Source organism: Zonotrichia albicollis, chromosome 1, assembly GCF_047830755.1.
Source record: "Zonotrichia albicollis isolate bZonAlb1 chromosome 1, bZonAlb1.hap1, whole genome shotgun sequence".
NCBI lineage: Eukaryota > Metazoa > Chordata > Aves > Passeriformes > Passerellidae > Zonotrichia > Zonotrichia albicollis.
Window position 1 is genome coordinate 11179528 of NC_133819.1, and position 9425 is coordinate 11188952.

The 9425-nt window shown below is 36.7% G+C and overlaps 1 long non-coding RNA gene across 1 annotated transcript in view; it reads left to right on the top strand.

The window, feature by feature from the left end:
- LOC141731318 (uncharacterized) overlaps positions 1-9161 on the top strand; it is a 64095-nt gene extending 54934 nt beyond the window's left edge. Inside the window, exons 2-3 of the long non-coding RNA XR_012583360.1 lie at positions 5276-8162; positions 8602-9161. This is a non-coding gene — a long non-coding RNA (uncharacterized LOC141731318). The remainder of the gene's footprint in view (positions 1-5275; positions 8163-8601) is intronic.
- Positions 9162-9425: the final 264 nt, after the last annotated feature.

Consider the following 9425-nt stretch of genomic DNA (forward strand, 5'->3'; position numbering starts at 1 on the left):
GTATGTATTTACTCCTTTAACAGTCACCTTTAAAACTTCTGGGATTCTTTGGACAATTTCAGCCAAACTTAAAAGGCAGAAATTTGAAAGATATTCTATACCTACATATCTTATGAAAAAAGGTGGCCACTACTGTTCGAAGACTTTACTACTGTGCCAGTAAGCAAAAGGGCAGCAATATGAGCCTTTTATTGCACAGCAGAGTATATTTTTGACCATGAGTCACAGACCCAGAGGAAATCAAATTTTTGCTATGTTTGATGTTTGCACAGTGCATTAAAACCAACAAGGATTACCTGTGTCACACGGTGGGCTCCTATATTGAAGTTCCACCATCACACTTCAATTTTCCATATCTTTATTGGTGCTTGTCGTAGAATCTTCATTCATAATTATCACATTAAAAACAAGGTTAGATGCCTGTGTTATAACACTACTTTTATTCTTTAATAAAATCTGATTATCTTGTTAAATGCCTATTTATGCATTCAGTTGAAAATTATAATATTGAATGCTTGTTTTTGAAATGCCTTTTCATTAATATAACCTATCCAACACAATTCGTTCTGCTGCTTACAGTCTTATTTCTGTATGTGTCTTTCTAAACCAATTTTAAGTAGAGATAAAGTATGGTAGGGCAGGAAAGATAAAGGTCAGGTTCTGATTTTAGGGAAACATACAAATTTTTCTAAAAAAGGATTAATGCAAATTTTCTTGCTTTTAAGGCAACATTATAAACCCTATGTATTAGGTTGTTATAAAATCCATTGCTATTAGGGATCAGTTCACTGGAGTCTGAGATGTCCAAAATCAAATTAAGTGCATTTTACTGATTTTGGCAGTGTGCTTGATTACAGGTTTGTTTGTCCTGACATTCAGATGTCCAGATTTTAGGAAGAAATCATTCTTATTTATGGCTCATGCAACTTTATTCTGGAGAGAAAATTCACCCAATTGGAAAAAGAAGATCAATTAATACAGTAGTCAAAGAATGTCATGATATAAGGAATCACTTTGTTAATTCCACTCATGGCTCCCCATGAGTTTTCTGCCTTTTTCATGGTTGTGCAACCCTAAAGACTTCTTGGTGAGTGGTTTTAAGTCTTCTGTAGTCATCTTATTGTTTGGAGATGGGATTACGACATCATATAGTTCTATTTCTAAAAATATATATTTCCTGACATTGAAAGAATGAAAGTATTAGCAGTGATTCAATGAAGATAAAGAACTGTGAAGCATCTGACATCAGATCTAGATCCCATGATATAACATTTGAAGTGTTTCCAGTTACATTTCAATGTGCAAAACTTCTATTGAAGGAGCAGGTTGAGAGAAGAGCAGTAAATGCATCTTTTCTACCAGTTAATACTTCAGCATTAGAGATCTGTCTCAGGGGGAAGGAGCTAAGTGAGAGGCTTAATATTTTAAGATTTTTTTAACAAGACCAGTTCTGGAGCTCAAGATGGCTCATTTACAACAAAAGCACAGTCCTGAATCACAGTCCACTGAAGGCCCCTTACTTCCCCAAGCATTTGATTAGGCTAAGATCATATATGGAACAATATTTACTGCTGGGCTATTGCTCCAGTCTTAAGGGATACAGAAAGGGGAATTCATGTAGGAGACATGAGAATTCACACAGCTAATCAGTTGGAGCCGTGTGGCTCAATGTGTGAGCTCTCTGTTGTGTCCTGTGTGCAGAAGTGGAGTCAGGGTTTCATCTTGTGCCGGCTGCTGAGCGCTTGAAAGGCACAGAAGGGAGCAGGCTCTGCCAAGGACTGATGGGAATTGAGCAGTCACTTGGACCTAACAGGGACTGAGCAGGCAGAGGCTTGGTGCATGTTACATGGGATCATCATCTGAGCCACATCCAGCTACAGGCATAAATAACATTATCTGCATTTATGCACAAGCACCTTTGCAGAAGGGCTTGTTCCTACACAACAGGAACTGAGGCATCATTTTCCACAGTAACAATTGCAATAGTTCTGCAAGATTCCAGTCCTTTAAAATATACTCTATATAATATAGATTAAAGAATCCTTTAATATATATATTTTTATATATAAGAAACCTTTCTGACCTCAGAAGGTTCTTTGAACCAAAACATACAGGCAAATAGGAGTACCCGCAAAGTGGGATTCCAAATTAGTAGAAGCTGGCTCTGTCATTGAAACACAGCAATAATCTCAAGGTGCTGTTGATAAGAAAGACTGTCATTTGCTGCATGATTATATACACATCTATTTCCATGCTAGCTATATATTTATTTAGATTCCCTCCATTAATGTCAGAGATTGCTTAGTAAGGCACAATCATGCCATCCTGTAGAACAAGTAACAATATTTATGGCAGCAGTGAGGAGAGGAAATGGCACATAATTAGGTGTCATAACTGCTTTAAAAAAAAAACAAAGAAGAAAACCCTAGATTAATTAGTCAGGTATGTGTGCTGTGTAAGCATCATGGTCCAAACCCAGTAAGCATTACATAGTTCATGTTCTGGGTCTCTATAATTAAAATTTTCTATTGCATTTAATTGTTCTACATATTTATTGATGGCCATTGTGGATTGTCAAGTTACAATCACAGCAGACTGCACTAGGAAACTACAATAATCTTTAAAAATCCCTTAGTTATCTATTCTTATTTCCAAATGCAGGAGATAATACTGAAAATTATAACATTGAACACTTAGAGTGTTTTTTCCTTAAGTAAACAAAGTAACCTTTTGTCCATTTTATCACTAAACTATAAAATAAACTACTTATTCCTCAAAGTTGTTTATCTAGTGTGGGAATTGACTTTATCCAAGAAGAAGCTCTTCAGTTTGGTATTCCAGCTGAGAGGAATCTTTCATAATGCAGCAGCTCAACATCAGTGACATCTCCCCCACTGGTGAGTGGGTACCTCACATGCCCCATTACAAAGCACCTAGGATTTCCACAGGTAACAGAGCAACATTCAATAAAAACAGGAGAAAAATGAAATCATAGAGAGTTAATGCCATTTGTGTTTAGAGATTGGAAAGAGATTTATTCGGCTTCTATAATCCATGCACTATGCTACAGAGCTCTATTTCTGACATTCCCTAAAAATTTTGGAAGAAGAGTTTTCCTTGAAGACCTAAGGCATATAAATAGATTTTTCAGCTTAAAAACAAGACAACAAACAAATATGCTAAAAAACAAATCCATATACCAGATCCTCTTGTCTGCAACACCCCCAGCAGTTCTAGAGAGCAAACAGTCCCTATGGCATTACTATGTATTTACTTTACAACATATTTTGATTTTGTTTTGAGACAGCATCCTGCTATTTTTTTTCTACACTGCGTACCCCAAGCACTTTGTTTCCAGTGAAAATTCTCCTTAAGAATAAAAAAAGATATTTTCCCTGTTGCACTCAGCCTCCCTTGGACCAAACTCTATTCTGCTCTCAGGTCTGTGGGGAATAATCAAGCAACATTAACTGTCTGAAATGAGATGCATAACATCCTGACTCGGGATCTGCCTTTTTTTTTCTTCTCAAGGAACAAAACCATTTCTAAACTCCTCACATGGTGTACAAGCCAGCAATTTCTTTATTAAAAAAAGCCATGACCATTGGTGATTTGCTCAGGGAAACTGCATTCAGATATAAAAGAAACAAATGAAACTATAAATTATTCACCATTGTATTTACTAAGTATATTGTGCTACATAGAGATATTAATATGAGGGTAGAGTATGATCTACTTTTAACAGGAGTGTGTTCAGAGTTTTATTCAGTTAGCCCAATTCAAATCCAAACCTGCAGCTATTATGACTTTGCTTTGTAGGATATCACTCTAGGTCCAAGCCTCATTTCACCCTTGAAACTTCCCTTTTTTGTCCCTTCATAAATACTGCCTTTCCTTACTCAGAATTTTTCCACTTATATTTGATGGAGCTCTTGGCTCACTCACTCATCCTGTCCAACTCTCAGTATCACTTCAGGAATTTCCCCTGATTTCTCAGGACTTGTTAACACACCTCCTTATTGGCTTCAATTTTATTCCTGGCTGGGTTCATGCTTAAAGGCCACTTTACTTTCAGCATCCACTGAGCTGAAAGCCTTTGCTCTTCCACCTTTAGCAGTGAAATGGATATTTTATTCTTTTGAAGAACATGTTCCCTTCTTTTTCCAACTTCATACCAATTTCACAACAGAGTGAAATTATTATTTTATCATTTGATCAGCAGAACATTAAATGATGGGAAACCTTTCTCTTTTTGACAACCTTTACCTTCAATGACTCTATTAGAAGGCAGTGATCATTGTCACAGAATTGCTATCACATATATTCATATCGTATGCTGACTTCCAACTTTCCCTTTTCCCCTTAACTTGAGTTTAAGTGCTAAATATGAATTACTTTATGGCAATCTGTAACTAAATGAGGGTAAATAGACAGGTCTTGTTTTAAATCATTACCTTTCCTGTGTAAAGTTATTTCACATAGATTTCAATCAGAGTTATTTCTGTTCAGGAGATGAGATTTTAATGTAGATGTTCTATATAGAATTTAATTAGATTTTTTAAAAATTATCCAATTGATTGGGTAATTGATTGGGATTGATTAGAACTTAATATTAGTAGGAGCAACCTGGGCAAACATAAGATGCATGCATGTTATTACATAGTTTAGAGTGAAACTGTCCTTATTTAGAGATGTTTGGAAGGTCATGCATATTTATGGCTTTTGGCTAGAACACAAACTGGACAACAAGCCTGATTTTCCCTGATTTTACTAGGCTGCAATAGTTGTACTGGCATTATTTGAATCACAAGTAGGATGAACAATTTTAACTTAATTTCAAGCTTGGATTTGGGATTTAAGAGAATAGAACAATATAATATAAGAATAGTTAATTCAAGGGAGACAGAAATGGATAATAAGAATGTGAACAAATTTATGCCGGCTTTTCAAAATGCCGAAAGGAAAAATCAATTATTTTAATTTTCAAAGCCAATGCCTCTTTTCATTTTGGAGATTACTTCCAGATGTGAAACAACTGACAATGATTTTTTTTCCAAAAGCAAAACTAAAATAATAAGTGAAATTAAAAGCTTTTGTAGTTCTATATGTTCTTATTAGATATATTCCCTTCTATACAGTATCCACGTATGACATTAAATATTTCAGCAGAGGTTTAATGTCACTGCTAACTCCTGGATTTTCAGTTCTGTTGTGTCATCATTCATGAAGTAGAGGATGTGATTAATACCAGTCTTTTTTCTGCCATCCTATTCAGGGAGTCTCCTGGTGCTCTGTCATCTCCTCTCTGTACTCTCTGCCTTTGTCTCCATGGTCCTGAGGAAGGAAGACTCATCCTCACTTACACCTGGGACACCATGTCGGGGAGGAAATGCCACTTGTCTCTGCCTGTCACCATCATATTTTCTGAAAAATCCTCTTGCCCAGGATTCTTCTCCTGGGAAGCTGAGAAGCCTCAGAGAAAAAGGAAAACAATACTATCTTATTTGCTTCTCCTGTGTTTTGCTGCTTTGGAATGTGGTTTGGAGGTTGTTTATCCAACAGGTGGTTGTTTGATTGGTTTCATGTGAATTGTTTTAACTTAATCACAAATCACGGTCCAGGTGTGTGGGAATTCTGGAAGGAGTCACAAGTTTCTCATTATTATCTTTTAGCCTTCTGTCTGTAGCCTTACTCTATTCTTTAGTAGAGTTTTAGTATAGTATTCTTTAATATAATATAGTAACATAAAGTAATAAATTAGCCTTCTAAGAACATGGAGTCAGATTCATAATTTCCTTCCTGCCATGGGGGACCCCAAAAATACCACATCTGCCTTTAGTCCCAATGGAAGTTGTGTTCTCCCTTGCAGAGCTCCTTACAGGGAACTGGATGAAAGAAATTTTGCATTTCAGAGGGGCAGTCTTCCTTCCCATTTTGGAAGGAATGACAGAATCACAAAAAATTAAGGGTGGGAAGGAATCCTTAAAAGTTGTCTAATCCAACCCTCCTTCAGTGAGCACAGAAAGTGGAAGGAAGGAAAGGTGTACTGATCTAAAGCTTGCACTCCCAATGGACAGACATTATAAAAACTACAGGTTTCTCACAGTCACACTGTAATTAGAGAAGTACTGTTGGACTATGTCATTCAACCATCAAGCTCATTAAGTTTCATTTGATAACACTAAGCCTCAGTTCACTCTCAGGAGTAGGTGATGTAACAACTGTGCTCTCACCAGGGTTCCCACTTGTTCATTCAGATAGGGGAAAGAGGGCTCCTGAATAGTTTGCATTTTATTTTGCAATTTTAAATGTTTCCTTGGCAGTAACATTTAAAATTGCAAAATAAAACGCAAACTATTCTACTTCAGAAGTTATTCTGCACAGCAAAGAAGATTTTAGTTTGTAGTTTATCAACACTTTAGGTAAAAAGAAAATGGAGACAGTGTTTACATGTAGACAGTAACTGCTAGAACTATTAGGTTTTTTTAAGATTTCCAAAACTTGTCTAATTCACTCATCATCACCTAGAGAAAGCAAAATCCTGAGTCTTTAAATGATGCAACATTTATGGTGGCATTGCATGCAGTCTTCCTGTACTAAAAAAAAATCTGAAGCCTGAATTCCACAATTTTTACTCAAAATAATTAGTTAAGCCTACAGGATGGATTGGTGTTTGTTTCTTGCTTTGTTTTATTTACTTTCTTTTTTCTTTACTTTTAGAAAAAAAATCATAATTTGCTGGCTAGAAAAAACAGGGGTAAAATAAAAGAAAAATCAATGGTTCTTTAGTTTAACCTAAATGTTAAAGTTTTTTGACAAATTTTTAAAAGCTTTCTATTCCATAATGAAAAATTGAAAATAGAGTATCCCTTAGCTCTGAATTGTATTCATACTGTAAATTTTTAAGGAAATGCTCAATTTAAAAAATGAAATAAATATTACTTGAATTTCTGCTAGGCAGAAGCCATCCTCTTTGATTAGGATTCTATTCACTGTTGACTTTCTTCAGGTATTGTAATTATAACTTGCAAACTGAGAGCACAAGATAATCATTATCTGCACATGTTTACACATTAGAGAAAATGCTGAAATATATTTTACCACTCCTCACTGATAGTGTGAATGTTCTCAAATATGTATTTGCTATCCCACTGTACTACAGTGATACTTGCTGTGGCTGCACAGCCTCCCATCCAAACTTATTCTCGTGCAATTTCTTGTAAAATCAGATGATACTCCCATGTATGCAGGAAAGGAAAAGCCATGCTATGGATTGTTAGAAGTTTTTCAACATACAGTTCTGTTTGGTTTTGAAGCAGAGGCAAATCTTTACAGTTCTAGCTGCTGTTTTCAAATGCACATAATTTGAAGCATAGCTCTGTTTAACACACAGCAGTTGAAAGAAAAAAGGGATCTCTAGAAATGCCATCCAGTTGCCCATGTCCTTGTTACTGTTAGCTGACAAAATCCTGAAACACCTCATATGTTTGAGCCTGTACAATGCTGCCAGAATCCCTAAGGAAGATGCAATTTTCCTAATCTTTGGGGGAGGGCAAATAAAGTATTTTGTTTTGCTTTGTTTTGCTTTGTTTTTTGTTTAGTTGACCAGTGCATTTGCAAAATGTGTGAGCAGAGCAGACTTTTTCAAAAGTGGCCCCTAATTCTCATATTTGTTGAATTCTTGTTCTGTGATAAATCTAGTCAGGAACACAACTAGGTGATTCTTTCCTTCTCACCCTTGCCCCTTTCAAAAAGCAAGGAAGCCTTTATCTTCCAAAACAACATCTGTGTGAAAAGTAGCAGTCAGTATTGTCAAAACACGTTTAGACCTCTGATTTTAATGGCATAAAATGACAACTCCAGTGGCTGCTCATCCATCACTGCTCCCCACACTCAACAGCGAGCCACCAGCACACTTTCTCAGCTGCAGAACCATCTATTTTCTGGAGGGATGTGTTTATGTGTGTGGTGATTTCTTTTTCAGAGGCATATGAACACATGTCTGCTTAAATCAACCCCAGAGATGATTTGCTCTGCGGTTCTGTTTATCTCACCTGTCCGCTTATGCAGGGACTGCGTTCCACAGAGAGCTGAGGCATCAGGGGCAAATTCACCTCAAGGAGATTTGCTGTTCTCAAAAGTGAAGATTGAGTCAATCCAAGGTAAGTAAAACTCCATTTTAGTGCTTGGCTGACAGAGTTGGAAACTCTGAGGCTGTTATGAACGTGCAGCCAGTGGGGCTGTTGCTATTTTTGTGGACCTTTTGTGAAGACCTTTACAGATAGCTTTTGGAAATGAAGGTACTTATACTAGTGGAATAGCAGGTTTAATGGCTTGGGAAATACTTTTAACTAATGTTCCCACTGGCAAATTGACTATCCATTTCTCCTCTAAGGTGTCTAAGGTGTAAATGGTCCTTTTTCCTGAGTGTGGAGGTTGTGTGTTGAAACCTGCTGTTCAACAATCCCAGCTGCATGCATGTTATTATCCCAGCACTGATTACAAGATTCCATTGACCCCAAGCTGCCTGTTTGCCTGTCTAGATGTTGTGATTAGTGTACAATCAATCTTTAATCCAATCAGAAATCTCTCTGCCTGCAGCTGATAAAGGTCTCGGCAGGGCACTGATGAGGCTGGAGCCCTGGTATCTCTAAGGGGACACCTGCAGCATGTGAGGGGCACAAGCTAAGCAGGCTGATCTAAGAGAAAGGAATTAAGGTGGGCTGCAAAAAATCTGATAAACAGCATTCAAACAGAACAAACCAGACAGCTTTAGTGTGGGGCTCATCAGCCTCACTGACCCTGGAGTGCTGCTGTTCTAAATCCTAGCACATGGAGAAGATCATCTTTTAGCTCAGGAAGACCATTCAACACAGAAGATTTAGCTTCTGGTCATTAAAAGAAAAAGCCAACAAATAATTTATCTCATTGTACGATTTTCTCCAGTGCATGAATTCCTCTGTACTACTTCAGCTTTGTACTTCATTGTCTGCTTTTCCTCACAGGAGTCTGGAATGGAATATAGCTGTGACTTTCCAAATTGTAGCGCAAAGAAATAATTGCCTGTTCTTTACTTCTTCTTTTTTAATTCCTGACCCAACTTTAATTTATTTTCTGTCTTTATCTGAGTATTCTCTCCTAATTCTGCAGATGGGATACTTATAATTACAGATCATATTAAAGCTGTTAAAAAATAGTGCATTATTGTCTGATTAACCTGCATGCTTTATATTAATGCTTGTTGATCTGCTTCAGGGCAAACGGTTTCTCATAACTTCCTTTCTATGATATGACCTGTTCTTATTACATTAACATTCAAAATTAGAGAGAATGAAAACTAGCTGCCTTATTGAAATCTTCCAAAGTACTTATTTTGTAACATTAATACTGCTTAAATGGAAACAATTGCTTTTATTTGTTGTGCG